We start from the raw sequence: 26,125 nt of genomic DNA on the forward strand, positions 1-26,125 counted from the left end.
ATATGCTCAAGATATTTTGCTTCAAGTTTAGGACTTTACATTTCTCAAGATTTCCCAAGAACCGAGGTTTCCCAAGAACTGAGTCTCAGCATCTTCCTACTTGAGTTATGTGACAACACTAATATATTTTCAAGGTTCCGTCTTAGGCCCAGTACTGTTCAATATCTTCATTAACGACTTAGATGAGGGAATAGAAGAGGAACTTACCAAATTTGCAGATGATACTAAGCTGGCAGGAATAGCTAACACCCAAGAAGATAGGCTCAAGATCCAGATGGATCTTGACAGACTAGAACACTGGGCTGTATGATCTAACAAAATGAAATTCAATATAGAGAAAAGTAAAGTCCTACACTTAGGCAAGAAAAACCAAAAGTACACATACAGACTGGGTGAAACCAGGCTCAATAGCAGTAACTATGAGAGGGATCTTGGAGTCTTAGTGGACAACCAGCTAAATATGAACCAGCAGTGTGCAGCAGCAGCCAAAAAAGCTAATACAATCCTAAGTTGCATTAACAGAGGGATACAATCAAAATCAAGGGAGGTACTAATACTACTCTATAAAGCCTTAGTAAGACCACACCTAGAGTATTGCATCCAGCTTTGTTCACCACATTATAAAAAAGATGTTGAGACTCTAGAAAAAGTAGAGAGAAGAACAACCAGGATGATTCGGGGACTGGAGACTAAAACATACAATGAATGGTTGGAGTAACTTGGCTTCGCTAGTCTAGTGAAGAGAAGGACCAGGGAGACATGATAGCAGTCTTCCAATATTTGAGGGGCTGGCATAGAGAGGAAGGGGTTCTATCTATTTTCTAAAGCACCCAAAGGCCAGACAAGGAATAATGGATGGAAACTGAACAAGGAGAGATTCAACGTGGAAATAAGGAGAAACTTTCTGACAGTGAGAACAATCAACCAATGGAACAGAAGTTGCTCCCAGAAGTTGTAGGAGTGTCAACACTTGAGACTTTCAAGAAGAGATTGGACTGCCATTTGTCAGAAATGATATAGAGTCTCCCGCTTGGGCGAGGGGTTGGACTAGATAACCTACAAGGTCCCTTCCAACTCTGATGATCTGTTATCTGTTATTTTCGGTAAAATGGACTACTTGGCCCATTCTCTAGGAGCTAGGAAATTTCTCAAGAGCTGGGAGCGATGCATTCATCACCCACCTGGCAAAGGGTGTGGGATAACAAAGTTGAGGAGAATGCAATTGCATTCCCCATCTCCTTCAGCAGATGTCTTCAGGAAGGGGGAAGTTTCGAGCTCATTTCAGCTCCAGATTAATAATCTCACCAGTTACAAACTTCCTGAGAGGTTCCTTCAAAAGGCCAATCAATAATACCAGAAGGTTGCACCTATCGAACCAATTAGATTCCTATTTGCAAAAGAAGCCAATGAAGGATCAACGACCTGCCCAGGGAAGAGACTGCCAACTTACAGGCATCATCCAATTGATCAGAAAGAAAGCTAGCTCAGGGTTTCTCCCAACAACCTCAGCCACCTTAGTATGTGTGGACTTCATGTGTGGACCTTAGGATGTTGTTGTTGGTGGTCGTGAAGTCATGTCCAACCCATCGCAACCCCATGGACAACGTTCCTCCAGACCTTCCTGTCCTCTACCATCTTCTGGAGTCCATTTAAGCTCATTCCTACTGCCTCAGTGACTCCATCCAGCCACCTCATTCTCTGTCGTCCCCTTCTTCTTCTTTTGCCCTCAATCGTTCCCAGCATGAGGCTCTTCTCCAGGGAGTCCTTCCTTCTCATTAGGTGGCCAAAGTATTTGAGTTTCATCTTCAGGATCTGGCCTTCTAAAGAGCAGTCAGGGTGGATCTCCTCTAGGACTGACTGGTTTGATTGGCTTGCATCTTCTCCAGCACCATAGTTCAAAGGCCTCAATGGGACTTCAACTCCATGCTGGCTGGCTAATTCTGGGAGTTGAAGTCTGTTGAGGTAATTCCCCGTTAGGAGAATGAGTGCATACAGGGAGACGTATTTGAGAGAAGTGTTTGAATAATACACACATAGTACACAGATACACTGTACAGTAAATGTAGGTTTTTACTTCCAGAAAGGTTTAAGCAAAGTCCAAAATAATCAGTCCAAAAGTCATTCACAGGTAAATCAGTCAGTTTTTCAATCTAGGGATAATCCAAATATCAAATTCCAGTGTCAAAAACAGTTCAGTATCAGACTTACATTAAATCCAGTAATATCAGTCAATTAGAAGAAATGGAGGAACGGCAATACTTTCCAACAGAAGGAAACAGAGATACTCACTCAGACACACTCTCTTCTGAGACTAAGACTAAACAACCCAGGTTTCTGGCTCCATCTTATGGCTGTTTGAGAAACCACACCCATTGCATGCTCTTGCATTCCCTTAAAGATATTGTACTAAAATGTTTATCCTGGTTTATATATTTCTAACCCAAATATACCTGTTAGGTGACTTATATTCCTAACAAAGTCTAGGCATTTTAAAAGTTGCTGAGATTTGAGAAGACCTCAGCTAGAGAGCTGGCATCAGGCCTTAATTATTCCACTGTTGGAGAAACTCAGAGTTTGCTTCCAAAGACAAAAAATGTCAGCCAAATATCCCATCCATTTTTTTAAAAAAATGACAACTTAGGAGAACACATTCCAAGACACAGCAGGCAGGCAGTGCCAGGCAACCTTGAGAGGCTCAGTACAAAACTCAGCGGGTCAACACGCACGACTTCCACAACCCAAAAATACTCATCATCCTCTGAGGATGTTCTAATGCAGGATGTTCTAGTCCTTGTACGATTAGAACAATTTATGCAGATTATTTCAAACCTGGTCTGATGAATGTTATAACAGTAGATACACTGCAAAGGTCTGACTCTCCTTGGGACAGAGCTCCATACTCTTTGTTACAGGAAGCTAATTACAGCTGTTGAAAATTTCACCTTATTTGTCCCAAAGGTGTTTTTTCAAGAGGGAACTGGACTTTCTGGTTTTTCTTCGAAGACGTTTCACTTCTCATCCAAGAAGCTTCTTCAATCTCTTGAAAAAGCACCTTTGGAACAACCACAACCTGGATGACGGAGAATCTCCATAGACAATTAGTTTTGCCTTATTTGTTTACAGGTAATCCTCAACATGTGACCATGTATATCTATGTCATATATGTGGTGGGGGGAGGTATGTGCATAATGGATATCTTTTGAAAGCTGAATGCAACGAAATTTCATTTTAATGTATGCTGATTATTCTACTTTTAAAGTGACAATAAAATTTTAGTCTATTTCAGTGATGGTGAACCTTTTTGTTGTGGTGTGCCAAAAGACCACGCGGCAGCACCCACAATGCAATGTGCCTGCCCCCCGGAGCATGTGCACAACACCCCCGCCTGCCCCCTTACCTGCATTGGCGTCCCAGCTGATTTTTGGCCCGTTTGAGGCTGTTTTTGGCTCAAGGGAAGCCTCAGCAGCCTTGGGAGGCCGAAAAACAGGCCTTCTGGAAATAGCGGAAGTGCCCATTATCAGCCTCCGGAGGGCCTCTGGAGCTTTGGGAGGCTGAAAATAGGCCCGTTTTGGCACTTCCGGTATTTCCAGAAGACCTGTTTTTCAGCCTCCCGAGACTACAGAGGATTCTCTTGAGCCTCCGGAAGGCCGAAAACTGTCTCAAACGGGCCAAAAATCAGCTATGAGGAGCACACATGTGCAGTGCAGGTAAGTTTGGTTGGGACTCGTGTGCCTGCACAAATGGCCTTTGCGTGCCACCTGCGTGCCATAGGTTCGCCATCATGGTTCCACTCTATTCATTTGATGACCATTTGAAGTTAACCACAGCCTAAAAAAAAGTGACTTATGACCATTTTCCACAATTACAAGCAAATCCATGGTCACATGATCAAAATTTGGAACCTTGGCAACCAGCATGTACTTATGACGATTGCAACGTCCCGGAGTTATGTGATCTCCTTTTGTGACCTTCTGACAAGCAAAGTCAATGGGGAAGCCGGATTCACTTAACAACCATGTTACTAACTGAACAACCTTGAGGATTCGTTTAACAACTGCAGCAAGAAAGGCTGCAGAATTGGGCAAAAGACACTTAACAACTGTCTTCTTTAGCAACAGATATTCATCAACAGGACAGGGGTGGGGGAGATGTTAGGAGGATGGTCAACAGTGTAAGTTTTCAAGCCTACTTCTCAGTGATTATACTCTTCTACTGTTTATTATGAAGGAAAGTAAAATACAGAATGTGAATAAGAGTTGGAAGAGAACTTGGAAGTCTACTAGTCCAACCCCCTGCTCTAACCAGAGGCCCTTAACCCTGTCAAACACATGGCTGCCCAATCTCGTCTGAAAAACCCAGAGAGAAGGTGCACCCACAACTTCTAGAGGCAAGCTGTTCCACTGATAAGTTGTTCCAGATTGGACCTGTCAGCCTTCAAGATCTTTTCTACTTTTCTATTGCTTTCTACTGCTTTGCATCTTTCGGCTGCCATGAGTAACGGGGGAGAGGAGGGGTTGCATCTTGTGGGAAGAGAACTGGAGGTGTTACATTCTTGTCTTGTATAAATGAGGAGTTGGGGTGGGGGAGTATAAATTCCCGCTCTTAAGTTTCTATTTCCTTGCCTAGCTTTTTCTTTCCTTTGCGCAGCTGCGAAGTTTTATCAAAATATGTCAAGGTCAATGGACAGAGGACTCATCACCACCTGAAGATGCCCACATGATCATATTCAGAACTTTTAATTGGAAGAGTCTTTTGGACTTTGGGGGGGTTGGAACAATTCCATCCCTTTGTATATGTGATCTGGCGCCAAATTCCTTAGATTCAGAATTCTACCTGTAGCTTCCACTTTGAATTTCAGTAAAAGAAAAACTTTGCTCAAATCTATGGAGTCTGAGTATTTCTTTCTTAGATTTTGAATGGAGCACAGACTGACAGGATCTCTCTTTTATAAGCTTCTACCCATTACTTCTTGTTCTGCCTTCAAGTGTTTTAAAGAGTAGGTTGAGCCTGTCTTCTCTATGACAGCAACTCAAACACTCCTATCATTCATATCCTGATATCAAGGACAGTTTTCCATCCCATGCCATCACTCTGCTAAACAACTAATTCCCACAACACTGGGAAACTATTTACTAAGACTGTATTACTATTAATTTTCTCATCCTTCCTATAACCTATTTTCTTTTCTACTTAGGACTATAACCTTGTTGCTTGTATCTTTACGATTTATATTGTTTTCTTCAGTTTCCTAGTATGATTTTGATTGCTTATTGAGGATCCTATGACTATCACTAATGTTGTATCTCATGATTCACAATGAATGTATTTATGATGACTATGATCATGATTTATCACTTATATCTTTTATGTACATTGTGAGCTTATGATTTTTTTTCCCAAACACCATCATTCTGCTAAACAAATAATTCCCTCAACACTGTCCAACTATTTACAAAGTCTGCACTACTATTACTATTAACCTTCTCATCACTCCTTATCACCCCTCCCCTTCCACTTGTGACTGTATGACTGTAACTTTGTCGCTTGTATCCTTACGATTTATATTGGCTGTTTCCTAGTATGATTTGATTGCTTATTGTACCCTATTATTATTATTACTATTATTAAGTGTTGTACCTTATGATTCTTGACTCTTGATGAATATATCTTTTCTTTTATGTACACTGAGAGCATTTGCACCAAGACAAATTCCTTGTGTATCCAATCACACTTGGCCAATAAAGAATTCTATTCTATTCTATTCTATTCTATTCTATTCTATTCTATTCTATTCTATTCTGCACCGGACAAATTTCAATCACACTTGGCCAATAAAGAATTCTATTCTATTCTATGTCACCCCAATCCTTCTCTTAGTTAAACTAGACATACCAAGTTCCTTCAACCATTCATTATGTTAGTCTCCAGTCCTCTAATCTTCTGTTGCTGTTCTTTGCACGCTTTCTAGAGTCTCAACATCTTTTTGGTATCATGGTGACCCTAGCTGCAGGGAATCAGCACAAATAACCAGCCAACCCCTCCCCCAGCCCTCCAGGAAAAGAAAGCCTCACCTGGGGAGGACTTAATTAGCTCATCTAGGATGAGCTTTCTATGGCAACTGCCCACTCGAGTGCACTAACAAGATCACAAGCAACCAATCAATCAAGATGTCCCAGTAATGTATTCATAGACCACTTCCACCCTCCACCCACAAAAAACCCAACTGTATTGCTGTCTTCTCTAAATATCCTGATCACTAAATATTCATTTTGTATGAGACCATATGATGAGTTGCGTTCATTTCTGTAGTATTCATTCATTCATTCATTCTTTCATTCATTCATTCTCATTTATTTGCGGGACAGCCTAAAGTGCCATTCAACCATGTTATTTTATATCTATCCTGATTCTACAGCCATTTCAGCATAAATCAAGGCCATATCGTAAATATTTCAAGAAATGGGAAGGGGTAGCTACAGTTTAATTACACGCTCGCATTTACACAAATCCCACCCGTATAATCCTGCAATTATACATTCTCTCCAGCCTCTCGAACCAAAGGAAATTCATCTGAACACTGGGCAAAAAAGAATTGCCCAGTTTACTTCATGTTCACCCATATTTTTGAATGAATTTCTTATTCCTGAGAGCACTTTCTGCTCACTAATTTTCTCCGGCAAGTTCATCCACTGAAGATACAATTCAAGTTGGCTAATTCCTTCCCGGTTTCCCTGAGTTAATCAATGGATTAAGTTAATTGCTTCTCTGTGTCAACCGTCCAATTAACGAACACACTCTTTTAATCCCTATATTCCCGAGCTGTCTGAAAGTTAATGAAAATTAATTTTTAAACAAGATAGGGAACGAAAGGGCCTATTGCAGTGATAGATTGGAGCCTTGAATTTAGCTGGATTAAAATCTCCTTGTTCTATTTTGCTCGAATACAAAAAAAAAAGGACAGATTGTCTTCAATATTAGCACTTCTCAACATTGTCCAATCAGAAATTCATCTGATGCAGAACCTGTTGTTGTTGTTTTTAACTTTCTCCTTGCAATTTCATTAGCATGCAGCCCTAAAAGCATAGTTTCTAGCTTACATGTTCCTCCTCTTTTCTTTTATTTAGCCAACTCTTGATTCAATTCTTTGTTCTTGGAAAACTATGAGCTAGGAGTAAAACACAAAAGCCAGCCTGTAAGGAAGGGGGCAAGAGGTGAGCCCTCAACCCTCAAATCCTTCCACAGCCAGAGAATTTCCATTTGCCGTCATTGAAATAAGGAGTGGGGAGGGCAGAGGGAAGATGTGTGACCAAAACAAGCACCCTGGAACAGACAGTTCCAAGCGGTCTATATAGCAAATAAACTTCAGAGAATTTCAACCTTGCTTGGAAATACCATATCTAAAAACAAGTCAAAACAGCTTTGATCAATGAATGTCAGGTACACTTTCTTACCAGAATCGGATTCATTTGAGGTGGAAATGGTGGTAGCGTGAAAGTACCTTGTGGAATTTTTGCTAAATGTCTATGGAGATTCTCCGTCATCCAAGTCACGGTTGTCCCCAAAAGTGCTTTTTCAAGAGGCAACTGGACTTTCTGTTTTTTTCTTTGAAGAAGTTTCACTTCTCATCCAAGAAGCTTCTTCATTTCTGACTACCAGAGTTGAAGAAGCTTCTTGGATGAGAAGCAAAACGTCTTCAAAGAAAAACCAGAAAGTCCAGTTGCCTCTTGAAAAAGCACTATTTTGGACCATCTCGTGGAAGACGAGTTGAAGTCACAACTGCTGGGAATTTCTCCTTCAACTTTACTTTCCGTGTGTGAAAGGCAACAGACGATCAAATTTCCAAGTCTGAAGTAACTACAGACTGAAAAAAAAAAATCACCCCCATGGGCACTTGATCAACTGGCTCATATTTAGGAGAGTTGCAGTGTCCCAGGGGTCATGTCATTACTATGACAAGCAAAGTCAGTGGGGAAGCCAGATTCATTTAACAACTGTGTTACTGACTTAACAACTGCAGTGATTCACTTAACAACACTGGCAAGAAAGGTCATAAAATGGGGTAAAACTCACTTAGCAACAGAACCTTTAGGCTCAATTGTGGTTGTAAATCAAGAAATACCTGTATGCAAATTGCTGTACCTCAGCTTGTCCCAAGGGTGCTTTTTCAAGAGGCAACTGGACTTCCTTGTTTTTCTCTTTGAAGACGTTTCGCTTCTCATCCAAGAAGCTTCTTCAGCCTTGACTGGATGGTAGTGAATAGCACTATTCTTCCGTTCCCCACCAATCAGTCAGAGCTGAAGAAGCTTCTTGGATAAAAAGCGAAATATCTTCAAGGAAAAACAAAGGAAGTCCAGTGGCCTCCTGAAAAAGCACCTTTGGGACAACCATGGCCTGGATGACTGAGAATCTCCATTGACTTTTTACCTCAGGCTTGTTTTTTTCTTCCGTTCAATGCTGTCCGATTCTCGGAGGCTACCTGGACAGGTTTTCTTGGCAAAGTTTTTCAGAAGTTTGTTTGCCATTGCCTCCTTCCAGGGGCTGAGTGAAAGTGGCTGGCCCAAGGTTCATCCTACTGCAGGAGTGTCAAACTCAGAGGTGACATTCAGCAGGTTCTGACCAGTTCTGGAGAACCGGTAGCGGAAATTTTGAGTAGTTCGGACAACCAGCAAATCCCACCTCTGACTGGCCCCGCTCCCATCTGTTCTCTGCCTCCCATTGAGTCCCAGCTGATTGGTTGGGCCTTGTTTGGTTGCCCTGCACAGGAGAACGGAGCTGGAAAGCAGGTTAGTGGGGTGGGGAAAGAATGGGGATTTTGCAGTATCCTTCCCCTGCCATGCCCACCAAGCCAAGCCATGCCCACTAAGCCACAGAACCGATAGTAAAAAAATTTGAATCCCACCACTGGTCAAACTCATGGCCCACGGGCCAGATGTGTTGTGCTGGCTACGCCCAACCCCGGTTTAACAAAGAGGGGGAGTCGTGACATGTCACATGACGATGAAGCGAGTTTGACATCTCTGCCCTACTGTCTTTGTGTCAAAGGAGGGATTAGAACTCAGGGCCTCTCCGTTTCTAGCGTAATTGCTCAGTGAAGAAAGGCCTTGTTGCTGGCCTAACATTCCAAAGCACAAGCATATTTGACACCCACGGCATATTTGGCCAAGCAAAAGGACAAGGATCAGCCATAAATTCTCCAATTTGCTGTGTTAGGGTTAGGTCAACAACGGAAAAATAAATAAGTCTTTGCCAGTATTAATGCTAACTGAGAACTGCAAGAAGGAACCGTTTCTCAGCCTTCAGTAGGACAAGCTCTCTTTTGTTCAACCCCTCAGAGACCAGAATGCTTTGTTAGCAGGCAAAATATGTGGTGGTTCCTACGAGGCGTGGCGTCTGCGGTCAGACAGCTCTCCCCCTCACCCCACCCCACCCCCAAATGAGGGAAAGCTGTGAAAATTTTCCCTCAAACGCAGCAGCGTTTCACTTAGAGAGTGCTGCACTTGCAAAATGCTTTTACAAAGCTGGTCATGAGTCAAATTCAGACAATCATTCCAGGTTTAAAAAACAACAACAGCTTTTTACCCATTTAAAAGAGACCTATTCAAAAGAGGCACCTTGATTTTTTTTTTTTTTTTTTTGCTGTCCCTGTAAAAATAAAATAACTAGAAGCACGTCCGTTTCTAAATCGTTGTAGAAAGAAGCGAGCAGGAATGCCCATTTTTTAAGTGACAAGATTTGCTTCTTTCAAAAGAACGATGGATGCTTTATCCATCTGAACTTTTATGCAGCGAGATTAATTGAATGATTAACACCTAGTTAAAATAAAGGTTTGGTGTTTTTTTTACTATTTCCAGTGAAGCAACAGCCTCGGCTTTTTTTTTATTATTATTCATTGGGACCTAAAATCCTCCCTGTGCATCACTGCAGCAAGCCATGGTTGGCATAATCTTTGTGAGCAAAATAGACTATAATCAGAAGGATTTTCACTAAGCCTGGTTTAATAAACCATAGTTGGTGTGTTCACACAGCTCCTTTGGCGGGAAGGTGGAACTGTCTATTTCAGAGGCAGGGATAAAAATGCTGAGAAAGCCATGGTCCTGTTATAGCAGCGGCCGCCAATTTTTGGGCACTCAGGGACCAATCCAGAGGTGGTGGCATTCAGCAGGTTCTGAACAGTTCTGGAGAATCAGTAGCGGAAATTTTGAGTGGTTCAGAGAACTGGCAAATCCCACCTCTGACTGGCCCTGCCCCCATCTATTCTCTGCCTCCTGAGTCCCAGCTGATTGGCTGGGTCTTCTTTTGTTGCCCTGCACAGGAGAATGGAGCTGGAAAGCAGGTTAGTGGGGTGAGAAGGGAATGGGGATTTTACAATATCCTTCTCCCAGGAGTGGGGAGGGGATGGAGATTTTACAGTACCCATCCCCTGCCACACCCACCAACCCACGCCACGCCCACCAAGCTATGCCCACAGAACCGGTAGTAAAAAAAATTTGAATCCCACCACTGTGCAACACGCAGTTGAATCTTTGCATGTTTGTGTTCAGCAGGAACTCTGCTTTATAGTGCAGAGCAGAAATTCCATGTTTACATGCTGATCCCGGTGGAGGGGCTCTGTACAAAGAAATCAAATTCATTCCAAGGTAGTTGCACCCATTTTCAGCAAGAAATTTTCACTGTAATGCTATAAGCATGCCTCCTTCACTATCTAGTTCAGGCAGTCCTCAGTTATGACTGTAATGACGTCTGGTCCTATGGACACATGGTAAGTGGGTCATCACGTGGCTGAACTAATCTTGCAAACTATTTTTAGTGGTCATAAACATCAACTTGTGAGTTCGATCCTAAGTAGAGGCAGATATTTCTCTCTCTGGGCACAATGAGAATATATCTGCTGAACAAAACTCCACATTGGTGACAGGAAGGGCATCTGGCCATTAAACACTCTGCTAGCTCCATTCAGTTGCCCAGTTTTCCACCCGCAAGGGTTGTTAAATGATGGTGATAAATATCAATTTTCTGCAAAAACATAATAAATCATAGTCATGGTCAACATCATAAACCATGGTCATGTGACCACAGGTTGTGCAAGCTGTCTTAAATGTGGTCTGGTTTCTGTTGTGGTTAGCCGGCAGCAGGTGCAGATGGTTGAGGAGAGCGAGGACTCAGATGAGGGGCCAGGACCATCAGGGAGTGAACTGCTGCCTTCAGAGATTGTGGGGGCTGGCAGCAGTGATGAGGAGGTTCCCAAGGAGCCTGTGCCAAGTGCACTTGCATGAAGGATTGCTCAGAGGAAAGAACAATTACAGCAGCATAGGCGACTCGGGAGTAAGGCTGTAAGGTAAAGGCCCCTCCCTCAAGAGGATAAAAGCCAGGTTTGGAAAAGCATTCTTTGCAGACAGCAAAGAAGCTCTGAAACTCAACTGGTGGACATCTTATTTCTTGTTTGGAGAATCTTGTAAATTAGTTCTTATCTTTGGGTTTGGGGCAACCTTGACAAACAACTTGGCAGGGCTCTTTCTTGTCAGAGCTAATTGTTGGAAAGCAGCCTTTTATTTGTAAAGGAACAGAATTGTGATTAAACCTTAAAAGGTGAGGGCTACTGCCTTTGTCTGTGTTTGCTCTCTGGGAACCCAGTTGGGTCAGAACAGTTTCTGAGCATCTGAAATGCAGTCAGAACTTTGGAACCAGTTCATAATTGGGGGGGATCCATTGTAACTTTGAACAATCATTAAGTGATCGGTCGTAGGTCAAGGACTACCTGGAAACCGATCAAGTAATGGATCAAAGAGAAGGGCAGAAGAAAATACGTATCGCTCAGGGTTGAACTGTGTAATCCTTAATGCAAGCAAACAACCAAGCTCAGAGAGCGCCAAGGACTCCACTAGAAAATTCCTATTGAAAAAAAAAAACAAGAACTGTTAAATTGAGCTTAAGAAACAAGCTAGGGATTAGCTTGTAACAATGGTGCGGGAATGTAAGGATTTATATTCCTTGCAGACAGCTGGTCATTTGCATTCTTTTTAGAGAGTCACTGAGGCCACTTGGAGGTTTGTCTAGGTCCTCAGGGTCACCCAAGTAGTGCAAATTTGTACTACTTGGTCACCGTGACCCTGTGGACCCAGGCAAACCTGGTTCAGTATTTGGTGGATTAACCTGTTGTACAAATGCAGCCCATTTCAACAATTCATGATACAGCAGAGGTGTGGGCAACTCTGACCACTTTACAACCTGTGGACTTCAACTCCCAGAATTCCTGAGTCAGCCATGTCTAGGGCACCAGGGTAGAGTTAAACAGCAGCTCCAGAAGGCCCAAGAGATGAGTAGCATTGCTGAAAAGATGTGATTGCTTCATGCTCGCTTCTGGGCCAGGGGAAGCATTGCGTTGGAGTCTTAGTATTGGAAGCAATCTTTTCTTTTTTTTTCAACTAAAGACTGAAAAAGTGCAAACTTCATTTGACCTCCATTATGCTTTTGGGTGCAATACAACCTGCTATTTGCCACCTTTAAAGCCATTCACGACATCGAGCCAGGTTATTTGTGGGATCACCCTCGTCCGTTTCCACTCATCCCATTAGATCAACCTTGGCAACTTTAAGATGTGTGGACTTCAATTCTCAGAATTCATGCTGGTTGGGGAATTCTGGGAATTGTAGGGTAGGGTAGGGTAGGGTAGGGTAGGGTAGGGTAGGGTAGCGTAGCATAGCATAGCATAGCATAGCTTTATTGGCCAAGTGTGATTGCTGTTCCTCCTGTCTCCCAAGGTTATTCTCACAGCCCATTACAATCCCTGATGGTGGGCACTGCAGAAGCATTAGATCCAATCAAAGAGGCACATTCATCAGGGAATGTCATCTGATTAGGACCTTTCTGTAGATCAGGGGTGTCAAACTTGTGGCGTCATGGCAGCGTCACGTGACATATCGGTACCTTTTCCCCCTTCACTAAACTGGGCATGTGATGCATCCGGCCCGTGGGCTGTGAGTTTGACACCCATGGTGTAGATGCCTGCTCTCTGGAATGCCATTGACGAATGTATCTTTTCTTTTATGTATACTGAGAGCATTTCTGCCAAGACAAATTTCTTGTGCGTCCAATCACAGTTGGCCAATAAAAAAGAATTCTAATTCTAATTCATATGCCCCTGGAACCTGGTTGGCTTCAACCTTGCTGGCTTTTCATAAAGTCTTCAAAGTGTGGCTGTTTCCCCAAATTTGGGGAGTCACAGGATGCTAATGGGGCCTGCAAGATGGATACATTATTTAGGAGACCTCCGCTGACTTAGCTACCCTGAGACCTATGCTTAGTAGTTGTTTCATGGCACTTGAGTTTTTAACCCTGTAGCAGCCGCCCAGAGTCCCTATTGCAATGGGGGAAGCCGTACAAATTGACATAAACAAATAAATCAGGACTGACAAGCTTAGCAGTGAAATAAAACCAAAAAGAAAGAAAAAAGAAAAAATGCCTGCAGCCACATAAGTCTTAAAGTTAGGGGAAAAAAATTCATTGATATACAGATAGGTTTTTCTTTTTAAAGAAGTATGTTTTCAGTTAATGTAGATTAGAGGAGGAAGCAGCCTCCTAAGGCTAATGGCCCTTATCTCAGTCCCGTGAGCCCCTTCCAGACATAATAGTCACAGAAAGAGCTTGCTTTGCAACTCGGCTGTCTTGGCAAAAGAACCGATTCATTGCAAAGGCAAAAAACCTTTCAGCCCAGGAATCTTGACTTCTCCACAGGCCTGCACAACACCCACACTTTCACGCACGCACATTTTCTTCCCGCAAGCTGAACTATGGAAGACACCAACGGAGGTCAGCAGGGGTCACTATGGGTGGTTTACTGTACATCTGGACTGTTTAGAAAAGGAAGCTGGGCCTCATGGAGCAGAAAGAACTCTGGCTAAAAGGGAGCAGCCAGGATGTACTAAAGCAGGAAAAAATGTGATGTGTATTTCTCTTTCAAAGTTTATTGTAGGGAGCTAGATGGAGAAAACCCAGAAGGAAAGAAAAAGGAAGACCATGAGACGAGCAAACTCGAACTACCCGTCCACGACAGCCTCTGTAGAATATAAGAAAAAAATATGGGTGTCTGGGAACAAGAGACTGCTCAGATATGTCTACATATCTCTCAGAGAATCTCATTTAGGAAAAAAGTCTGTGACAAGAGAATGGGAGGCAAGTGCCGAGAATGTTAAATGCTCTTGTGGTTTATAAAGGAGGCAGAAGGTGAAGGAGAAACTTGCTCCCACTGAGTTCATCCAGCTGTTATCAATTCAGCCAAGATTGGGGAAAGAAGCCATAACTCATAGAACACAGAATCATGGAGCTGAAAAGGAATCTGAATCTTCTAACCTTCTAGTTCAACCACCTGCTAAAGGCTGGAGAACCTTATACCGGAGGTCTCCAAACTTGGCGACTTTAAGACTTGTGGACTTCAACTCCCAGAATTCTCCAGCCAGCTTCGCTAGACTTCAACTGTATGCCCGCTTACTCTCTTGTAACCCCTTCCTCTGCAATCTCTCCAGTCTAGGGAGTAGGAGCGGGTGGGGGACCCAACAGGCATGGTTGAATGGGGAATTCTGGAAGTCGAAGTCCACAAGTCTTAAAGTGGCCAAGTTTTGGGACCCCTGCCTTATACCACCCCAGTGACATGGTTGTCCGGCCTATTTCTGAAAACCTCCAGGGATGGAGTTACCCACAACTCCAGGAGATAAGCTATTCCATCAATTAATTGTTCTCACTGTCAGAAAAGGTCTCCTTACTTCTAGGTTGGATACGCAGATGACCCAGGTTCGAGGTTTAACCCCCCAAGGGCAAGAATAAGATCCCTGGTCAGGATTTTTAAGTTGAGTCATCTTGATGCCGGGATAATATTAGACTCAGCTCTGCTCAGCCCTGACTTTTCTCTCCTTTGTGGGATTCCAAGTTTTATACACAACACGGGAACAGAAAAACACCCCCTGTGGCAAGAATTGCCTTCCATGCTTGTCTGCGGATTAGAAATCAACTTTAAGGCTCCCTCACCAGTGCCAGCAATTAAGATGGTATCATTATTATGGACTTTGGAGCGGTTTGGTGGCCTAGAGGAGGAGCTCTCGCCTCACAATCAGGAGGCTGTGAGTTCGAGCCTAGGGAGAGGTAGGTATTTCTCTCTCTCTCAGCACACTTAGAACATATCTGCTGAACAAAACTCCACACTGGAGACAGGAAGGGCATCCGGCCATTAAAACACTCTGCTATCTCCACTCAGTTGCCCAGACTCCATCCCGCAAGGGATTGTGGGATCGTTAAAAGAAGATATGGGCTTTGCAGGGTTTTCTCCACGGTGGCCCCATTGTCTTTGCAACTCTAAAATTTAGGAGATCCTTAAACACTCTTCCTTTCAAGACTCCCTTCCACTGATTCTCCGTTTAGCAGAAATGCTTCTTACTTCCAGGGCATTTGTTGAGATATGAAATGAATACACTTCTTGGTCACTTCTTCCCTATCTCCTTTTGGGAAAACACAGCCCCCTCCTCTCCCCAAAGTGCAAAATATTTAAAATCAAGGATTTTCAACCCTTGTGCTTCTAATTTACATTTAACCCCAGTGTAACATAGATTTTAAGTCTCCTGCTTAGGGGCTTCTCTGAATCTGCATTGTTCAAAATACTCTGCCATTCTTGATAGTAGGGGACTCATAGGATAGATTTGGACAGAGATACAATTCTGTTTCCAAAATCACATTTGGGAACCACTCTTTATTAACTAGCATATTTATACATATTTACTGATTTATTTTGCCAAAGCCTACAAAAACCTTCCTGGTGCCAAATAAACTCTTCCCAGTTATCTGGGTAACCACTGTGATTGTCCCATTCATTGTTTCAGTGTCACACATGTAGGTTAATATGTTTCCTTAAGCTGTGATTGGTTACTTAATTTATGGTTTGATGAGCAAGCCAGTTTCCTGGTTCACACCTAATGCTATGGCCTAAACCAGGGGGTCTTCAAACTTGACAGCTTTAAGATTTGTTGACTTCAACTCCCAGAATTCTTCCTCCAGGCATGTTAGTTCAGGAATTCTGGGAGTTGAAGTCCACAAGTCTGAAACTTGCCAAGTTTGAAGACCCTTGCCCTGAACCATGGCTTACTTCTTAGTGACTAGTTCCCTACATTATTTTAGGCCAAATAAATAATACTATACTTTTAACACAATACTGTAAGGTAACATTGAGCTGTGGTAGTGCAGCGGTTAGAATGCAGTGTTGCAGAATAACACTGCTCACTGTCAGCAGTTTGATCCTGACCAGCTGAAGGTTGTCTCAGCCTTCCATCCTGCCGAGGTTGGTAAAATGAGGACCCAGATTGTTGGAGGCAATATGTAAACCGCTTAGAGAAGGCTGGAAAGTACTGTGAAATGGTATATAAATCTCAGTGCTATTGCTATAATCTGGAGGGGTCTGGGCCATAACTGAGTGACAGAATACCTTTTTTTATATGCAGAATGTTCCCGGTTAATGCCCAGCATCTCCAAATAACCCAGATAAAGATTCCCAGTTCAAACCCAGCAAGATATGTAATATCAGATACTTGTTTGTTGGTGCTGTGTTTTCTTAAAGCTAAACATACCCTACTTCTTCTTGGTTTCTAGGCCTTTCTCCATCTTCGCAGCCTTCTCCCAGATATAAGAGCTGTGGTGGCACCGTGGTTAGAGCGCAGTACTGCAGGCTACTTCTGCTGACTGCTGGCCGCCTGCAATTTGGCAAATCGAATCTCACCAGGCTCAAGGTTGACTCAGCCTTCTATCCTTCCGAGGTCGATAAAATGAGGAGCCAGATTGTTGGGGACAATAGGCTGACTCTGTAAAAACTACTTAAGGAGGGATATAAAGCACTGTGAAGCGGTACATAAGTCTAAATGCTATTGCTATATTCCAGTTTGTCCAGTGGCACATCCTTCCTGCCATTTATGGATAACCACTGGAGCTCACTTCTCAATACTAACGCTATTGGAAAGCTCAACCCTTAAACCCTCTTCTTCAAATTTCTCACACAGGCGTAAAAAACAGGGATGGGGAGCGATGGCCCTTTTATGACTTTCGGACTTCAACTCCCAGAATTCCTGAGCCAACCAAGCTGGCTCAGGAATTCTGGGCGTTGAAGTCCGCAAGGTCATAAAGGAGCGCCATCGTTTTCCCATCTCGGGCACAGAAGAAAGTGAACTGCAAGCCCAAAGGACTTGCTGGTAGACAGACTCTTAGTCTTCTCTCTGTTGATAAGGAACATAAGAAGGCAAGTCAGTGACCCAGCAAGAGCATATGAGCTTTGTCTTACCCATAAGCCTCTTTTAATCCAAACCACTTTGAGTGGGAAAGAGCTCAGGGCACACTCTCACTTCCCATGTAAATCACCCATTTAACCTTCATGCTCCAGAGATACCACTAGGCGGGTTGGCATTATTTACTGCTGATGTTACAATTGGACTCTTTATCACCAAATGCGAACAGTCAGGTAAGTTTATCAAGAAGCAGTTTTGCTAATCAACCATGAGGTGACTCCAGGCCAGCCACGCTGGACATACAAATGAACATTTACTTACCCCAACAGGAATCGTAAAACACAGATGCAATCAAGAGGAGCAAACGGCTACAGAGCTGAAATGAGGAAAAGTCCTCTAGGCAAAACACAAACCTTGTCAAGGAAAGAAATATATATTGTTTCTTTCTTGTACTGCAGAAGCTCCCTCCCCACCCCTATTCTTCTCTGGACCAGTTACTTTTCCATATTGTTTTCAATCCACAGCAAATTTTCTTCCTCTCTGCAGAGAAAAAAACCGATGAAATTCATAGCCGGGGAATTCTTTCCTTCCTTTTGGTCTGGTCTGGTCATGGAAAAGGAAGCCAATTGGGCGTGTGGGATCAAAAATCATAAACTTTGGATGTTTGCATGTTTAGGGAGGAAGGAAGGAAGGAAGGAAGGAAGGAAGGAAGGAAGGAAGGAAGGAAGGAAGGAAGGAAGGAAGGAAGAGAGAGAGAGAGAAAAGGGGAGAGAGAAAGAGAAAGAAAGAAAGAAAGAAAGAAAGAAAGAAAGAAAGAGAGGAAAGAAAGAAAGAAAGGAAAAGAAAGAAGAAAGAAAGAAAGAAAGAAAGAAAGAAAGAAAGAAAGAAAGAAAGAAAAAGAAAGAAAGAAAGAAAGAAAAAGAGGGAAGGAGGGAGAGAGGAAGGAAAGGAAGAGGGAGGGAGAAAGGGAGGGAAAGAAAGAAAGAAAAGAAAGAAAGAAAGAGAGAAAGAAAGAAAGAAAGGGAAAGAAAGAAAGAAAAGGAAGAATGAGAAACAAAGAGAAAGAAAGAGAGAAAGAAAAAGAATGAAAGAGAAAGGAGGGAGGGAGGAATTGCATCCAAGACAAAATATAACATATTTTTGCATATAAAAGATGCATCTACTTTGGCATTTTAATTTAACAATCAAGACTTCATTGTAGAGGCCAACTTCAAAGGTTCCACTGAACCCCAAACCAAGGCACTGATTTATGGCGTATTTATTCTTCATCTTCTTTGTGGGTTTTCCCACCCCACATTATGAATGTACAAGATACAGTGAACTGAGAGAGATCCCTTCAAAGCCCCATCCAGTGAGTTTCTATGCTGAGTTGGGGCTAAAATCTGGATCCGTCCATGACCTCTTTTATCTCCAGACAATAGGATTACCAACGTGCTGACTCAAGTGGTCAGAGTTACAGTTGGATGCTACTAGATTAGCACCAGGTTTGGGGGACGGGACGGGACCCTGAGTAGTTCTCTCAGTGACAATTCAGTTTTGCACAGAGCAATTCAGGTTCATCTTAATATTTGCCTCCCACTTTTTCTTCCAACTCTGAACACCGAAGCAACTAATGCAATCATGCCTAAATAACAACGGCAGCAATATTAATTCCCTAAAACTAAACCCCACAACAGACTACTAGTGAAATTTCAAAGGCCTCTCTATTACCATTAAACCAGATGCCCCACTACCACCGTCCAAAAACCCTTCTGTAAGAAGGATGTGGCTTATATTATAGAAACCCCATCGCAGTACCAAATGCATGGGAAATTAAAATCAACTTCATACCATCCCGCTACTCCAGTAAATAGCACAGAAACAAAAGATGAAGCACATACTATAATCAAGAACAGACTGCCTTAATGCGTTCCGCTCCAGAAAGCAGCCTCTGTAGCGAAGATGACAGGATACACCCTTGAAGTGAAAAAGTTCATCCTTGCAGCCAAGAAAAGAAACACTGGAAACTACAATCACCATTATACAAGGCAAGCTTCGCCCTTTTACAATGGTTTGTCCAGCTTCGTCTTGGCAGAAGACGTGTGAATCTGGACACTAACTTTTCTTGCAGATGAAGATGGAGATTAAATCTGGGTCCCTCTGCAGAGCATTAAGCCTCTTAAACCCTCCTTAGCCATCAAGCTAACTTTGGACCTTCTCATCAAGTATGTTTACTCTTTTTACCTGGACATAGCCATGATTTGTTCCACTTTGCTAACTTCTTTAGGGATTAACCACAATCTGTTGCCCATCTCAGCTACATCTCCTCCCTTTTTTTAAAAAAATAATTTTATTGAATAAACATTAAAAACAATTGAACACAGCGTGACTTTCTTGACCATCATTTTGGCCATACAAGCTAAAGTATATACATATAACAGTTAATTTCCTTTTTCCCTTATGTTATTAGTATAGTGCTAGCTGCATATTATTTCTATTTACATTTATATACAATTATATACATATTTACAACCATCTTTTATACATTCGTATCATCTCGCATTTGTCCATTATATTCCATTATCTTTGGTTTACAAAACTTTAACTTTTATTCCTATAAAGCGTCAACCCTTTCTTTTTTTCTTGACTCTAGCCATTGATACATTTTACTCCAGACCATTTTACTGTCTCACCCTTATCTTTGATTTATAAAGTTAGTCTGTCCATCTCTGCACAGACTAATATTTTCCTTATTATTTCATTTTCTGTAGGGGTATCTTCGTTCTTCCAGACTTGGGCATACACCAATGTTGCAGCTGTTATTATATGTATAATTATACTGTTCCTTTACTGTATTTCTCATTAGCTACTATCTCCTCCCTTTGTCCTCTCCTTGGTTGGAAATTCAAGAGACCCACCACAATTCTGGGACACCCTCATGCCCAGCAAATGTATCTCCAAGTTCTTCCTTCCTCCCTCAAAGAAATCCAGCAAGTCCTTCCCCAGATTATAACACCGGCTTTGTGCTTGTCCTCATGGATTAAGGGTTGGATGGCCAACTGCTAGAACAGCTCTTCCTTGGATGACACACTTCAAAGATGCTGAATCACAATTTTTATCGCCCCCAACCTTGGCTGGGAAAATGACAGCTGACATCTAAGGTATCTGGAGAACACTGGTGGAGAAGGCCTAGTTAGGAGTGGAAGAGAAATGTGGCCAAAGAGCCAGCACCCTAATCTGTGAATTGGGCATGTCCAGTTTAATTGAAAGGACTAGGGGTGACATGATAGCAGTGTTCCAATACCTATAGGGCTGCCACAAAGAAGAGGGAGTCAAGGTATTCTCCAAAGCCCCTGAGGGCAGGACAAGCAGCAATGGGTGGAAACTAACCAAGGAGAGAAGCAACCAAAAATTTAGGAGACATTTCCTGACAGTTAAAGCAATTAATCAGTGGAACAACTTGCCCCCAGAAGTTGTAAATGCTTCACCACTGGAAGTTTTTAAGAAGAGATTGGACAACCATTTGTCTGAAATGGTATAGGGTTTCCTGCCTAAGCAGGGGTTGGACTAGAAGACCTCCAAGGTCCCTTCCAACTCTATTATTCTATTATTACCCCTGAACATCTGTTGGGCTCCTTCTGATGCATCCCTCATGACAAAGACATACACACATTGTCCCCCTAACCCTTTCCAATAGTGGGATTCAATTTTTTTTTACTACCGGTTCTGTGGGTGTGGCTTGGTGGGCGTAGCAGGGGAAGCATACTGCAAAATCCCCATTCTCTCCCCACCCCACTAACCTGCTTTCCAGCTCCGTTCTCCTGTGCAGGGCAACAAAAGAAGACCCAGGTGATCAGCTGGGACTCAGGAGGCAGAGAATAGATGGGGGCGGGGCCAGTCAGAGGTGGGATTTGCTGGTTGTCCGAACTACTCAAAATTTCTGCTACCGGTTCTCCAGAACTGGTCAGAACCTGCTGAATACCACCTCTGGTGTTTTCCCATCCCCACCACTCAGCTCAATCTCCCATCTTCTGCCCCCCCAAAAAAATACACTCTTTTCAGGCAAGGAGACCTAATAAGACCTTCAAGAGCCCAAAGCAGCTTCAGGGCAACCTGTAACCTCCAGCCCACTCCCTTTTCTTAAAACCAACCAATCAATCCGAATAGAGCTGGAGGGGACCTTGTAGATCATCTAGTCCAACCCCCTTGCCCTGCTCAAGCAGGAGAGACCCTATACCATTTCAAACAGGTGGCTTGTCCAGTCTCTTCTTAAAAACCTCCAGCGATGAAGCAGCCCGCAATTTCTGAAGGCAAAGCTGTTCCACCGGTTAATTGTCCTAGGAAGTTTTTCCTGAATTCCAGGTTGCTTCTCTCCTTGATCAGTTTCCTTCCATTGCTTCTTGTCTGGCTTTCTGGTGCTTTGGAAAATAAGTTGACTCCCTCTCTTCTTTGTGGCATCACCTCAAATGCTGGAAGACTGCTATCGTGTCACTCCCTAGCCCTTCTTTTCTCTAGATTAGCCACACACGGTTCCTGCAACCGGTCTTCAGATAGTCTCCAGGCTCATCCTAGTTGCTCTTCTCCGGTGTTTTTTCACCCCCCAAAAGTCTCAACATCTTTATTTATTTATTTATTTTTTCTTGGTAACGTGGTGACCCCACCAAACTGGAAGCAGGATTCCAGGTGTGGTTCTTATAGTAAGGCTTTGTAAAGGGGTAGTCCTGCTTCACGGGGTTTTGATTCTATGCCTCTATTTAAGCAACTAAGGGCTGTTTGTGGAAATTCCTCCTTCCCCGAAGTGAAGTAACCCCCCCACCCCACTCTCTTAAAGCCTAAATTACAAGGCTCGCCCCAAATCTCTTCCCAGGAAGATCACCCCCGCTCTCACCCCCGGGAATCTGGGGAAGGCAGCCGACCTGCTCGCGGGGGGTGGTGGTGGTAGGGGGGGGGGAGAAAGGAAGAGCCGCGGAGTCGGGGATCCCTGCCCCACCCACGGGCTCCACTCCCACTCTTTGCACCGTCCTTCCCCGGCTGCTCTCCCTTCCCCTCCCGCAGGAACCCCGGCCAGCCCCGCCACTCCCCCTTCTTTACCGCTCCTTCGGCGAGTCCATTCACTGTGGGAAAGTCCCGTCTCCTCTCCTTTTTTTTTGCTTCTTCTTCTCCTCCTCGCTGGGCGACTCCCAGAGAAAAGGACTGAGGAGAGTAAGGAAGGTGTGGGTGGGGAGTAGGGGGGAGTGTTTCCCCGCGAGGAGCTCCCTCGTATCTTTCTTTCCCCTCCGGACCGGAGCGCCTTTCTCTTTCGCCCGCGCCGTCCGTCCGCCTCCCCCCGCAGCCTGACGGACGCTTGGGCAGCGGGGAAGGGCCGGCCCGAGGGGCGGGATCGACCCACAGACGCTCAGCCGCCGCCGCCGCCCCCCCACACACACACCTCCCCGCGCACTCCTCCTCTTTCCTAAAGCAGCCGCTCGTGTACCGTGGGCGGGGGGAGGAGAGGGGAGGGCGCGCGCCGGCTTCGGCTCGGCAGCCTCTGGACGCGCGCGGGAGGGAGAGGTGGGGAGGGGGCGCTGGTGGGTCGGGGGCGCATTGTCTGGAGGCTGCGGGGGGGTGGTGGAAAGGGGGAGGGGCTCCGGCAAGCCCCTCCCCTCCCCCCTCAGGGCTGGTTGCAAAGCAAAACACCCGCCCTCCTCCCTCCTCCCGCCCCCGTCCTCCCACTCCCACTTCCAGGCGTCGGTCCAAGAATGGACGCCTCTCGCGACGTGGGAAAGCGAGGAAGGCGTTTTCCCTTCGCGGAAGGGAGAGATCGGATTCAACACGAAGGAATCTTGTTCGGCGTCTAAGGGAAAGGCGGGGCGGGGCGGGGGAATCTTCCTCATGTGGGGATGCGAAGGTTCGGTACCTGCTAGGAAGCGGGGTCGGCGAAAGACGGCTCTTTAAAAAAATTAAAACAAAAAAGTTTCTAGCCCTCATCGGGGCTAAGAAAAAAAAAAAAAAAAGGCCGTCCGAACGAAGGGATACGATCGAACCGGGGGCTCTTTCAGGGAGATCCTTTGAGAAACGGGAGAAAGAGCGAGTTGATTTGGACCTAGAATAACTTCATTGTGACTTTAAATGTACACTCATCGGCCTGCATTAAAAATGAAATTTTGTGGCATACCATTCTCTAAAGGGTCACCACCTCCAATGTGCACTACGTAAGGGTAAATTTACACTACAAGGTAAATTAATTAATTTTAAAAGTATGTATGTACCCATATGTATATTTTGGTAAACCCTGTATGTGTGTGTGGATAGATACGGATCAGATACACACACACACACACACACATTAATTTGCAAGATTTGTTTTTCTCACCATGTACATATATACATCCGAACTGTGTATGTGTGTGTGTATGTGTATATACACACACACACACATATATATATATGGTACATATATATGGTATTGAGCTCTGCAGAATCTTACCATACATGTAAGTACCCACGAAAACTTAAGAAAACATATATATATATAAAGTAGTGATATATATATCACTACAGCTGTGCTTCCAAAGTTGCAGCAACGCCTCGGCAGAATCCCATTTGCCATCATCAGATTCTATATATTTCCCCAAGGCTTTGCTTAAGGTTGGAGTTCGGACAAAAGGGGAAGGTTATGAAGTCTGAAGAATGAAAAAAGAAATAAAAGTCACTGTATGAGATGGGTGGCCATATAAATCTATTAAATAAATATATAGATAAATGAATAAACAAAGGCATACAGAAGCCTTAAGGTTTAGCGCACCTCACTTATGTAATCTCAGGATACAAGGCACAATTATTTCCCCTTTCCTTATGGCCCGCCTTGAACATTTTATTTAGGCAGACATAAGGTAGATAGATTCACTTACCAACCATGTGATTTGCTTTGTGACTGAGTTGATTCCCTGTAAAAGCAGTTGTAAAATCAAGTCGGATCAGGCGGTGCCTAGACTTTAAGACCACAATGATTTACAATCAAAATCCTGAGCTCCATTGAAGACTACAGGTAGTCCTCAACTTATAGCAGTTCATTTAGTGACCGTACAAAGTTACAACAGCGCTGAAAAATGTGACTTAGGACCATTTCTCACAGTTACAACCTTTGCAGCATCCGCATGATCATGTGACCAATATTCAAATGCTTGGCAACTGATTCATTTATGACGGCTGCAGTGTCCCGGGGTCATGTAATCCCCTTTTGCGACCTTCTGACATGGGGAAGCCAGATTCACTTAACAACCAGGCTACTAATGTATCAATTGCAAGGATTCACTTAACAATGGTGGCAAGAAAAGTCCTAAAATGGGGCAGAACTCACCATAAATGTCTAACAACAGAAATTTTGGCCACCGTTGTGGTCATAAATCGAGGACTACCTCTTTTTGCCTTAAAGACAATCAATGATACTGATGCAGATGATACAGGTAATCCTTAATTTACGATTACAGTTGAGCCCAAAATTTCTGTTGCTAAGTTGTTAAGTGAATTGTGCCAAACGCCTTTAGCAGAGTCCTGAGCACAAGATACCAGGTGCAAAAAGGAACATTTCTTCCTGGGATAGACAATTCTCATTGCTGATGCTGCACACTGATTGTCATCGTGGGGAAAATAAAAGGAGGAAGATTTTATGGCTTTTTCTTGCCTCAGTTGTTAAGTGAATCACTGCAATTGATAAGTTAGTAACCCAATTGTTAAATGAATCTTGCTTCCCCATTGATTTTTCCTGTCAGAAGATCACAAAAGTTGATCACATAACTTCCAGGTACTGCAACCATCATGAACATCTGTGTTTCCCTGAAAATAAGACTGGGTCTCAGATTAATTTTTGCCCCAAAAGATGCATTATAGGGCTTATTTTCTGGTTAGGTCTTATTTTGTGGGAAATACAGTAACTACATGTGTCCATCTGTCTGATTATCTTAATTGGGGCTTATTTGGGGATAGGGCTTACATTACAAGCTTATTTTCTAGTTGGGTTTTATTTTCAGGAAAACACAGTGTGAGTTAGACAGTGGTGGGATTCAAAAAATTTTACTACAGTTCTGTGGGCATGGTTTGGTGGGCATGGCTTGATAGGCCTGGCAGGGGAGGGATACTGCAAAATCTCCATTCCCACCCCACTAACCTGCTTTCCAGCTCTGTTTTCCTGTGCAGGGCAACAAAAGAAGACCCAGCCGATCAGCTGGGACTCAGGAGGCAGATAATAGATGGGGGCGGGGCCAGTCAGAGGTGGGATTCTGAACTACTCAAAATTTCCATTAGTTCCATTGGTTCTCCAAACTACTCAAAATTTTGCCACCGGTTCTCCAGAACTGGTCAGAACCTGCTGAATACCACCTCTGGAGCTAGGTGCCAGGTCTCCCAATTTTAACCTCCCACATAACCATGGGGATGCTGCAAAGTCACAAGTGTGAAAAATGGTCACAAGTCAGATTTTTTTCAGTGCCATTGCAACTTTGAACAGTCACTAAATGAATGGTTGTAAGTCCAGGACTACTTACATTCTCACAAGTTTCTCATTTGTGTGCTGAGTAACAAGCCAAATACCTCAAGTTAACATTTCATTTCTGTATATGCAACCGATGGAAATTAAATGCTCTGTTTTAAATGGGCACGGAGAGTAATGGACATCTGTTCCCACAGATAATCTGTTTCACCTGTAGTCAGTCTCTGAATGTAATTTATTTCTAGGCTACAGGCAACCACACATATAACTTGGCTGCTCGGGCTCTGTTTATATGAGAGCAGATGGGATCTGCTACACAGGGACATACATAGGGGAATTCACCTGTGACAGATGTTAACAGCGTGTAGCTACCATCACAACTATCATCTGGATTTTCACTTCTACCCACTGATGTCAGAGACCAGCA

The 26,125-nt window shown here is 43.6% G+C and overlaps 1 protein-coding gene across 2 annotated transcripts in view; it reads right to left on the minus strand.

Moving 5' to 3' along the window:
* DDAH2 (DDAH family member 2, ADMA-independent) overlaps positions 1-22,559 on the minus strand; it is a 49,128-nt gene extending 26,569 nt beyond the window's left edge. Inside the window, exon 1 of one of the 2 annotated variants that reach the window (XM_026720412.2) lies at positions 22,323-22,559. The gene's annotated coding sequence lies outside the window, so the exon portion shown is untranslated. Of the gene's footprint in view, positions 1-207; positions 307-22,322 lie in introns of those variants that run through there. The other variant, XM_087923350.1, reaches the window with a different exon arrangement.
* Between the last annotated feature and the right edge of the window lie 3,566 nt (positions 22,560-26,125).

This window comes from Pseudonaja textilis, chromosome 2 (genome assembly GCF_049901715.1).
Source record: "Pseudonaja textilis isolate UNSWEBS1 chromosome 2, rPseTex1.2, whole genome shotgun sequence".
NCBI lineage: Eukaryota > Metazoa > Chordata > Lepidosauria > Squamata > Elapidae > Pseudonaja > Pseudonaja textilis.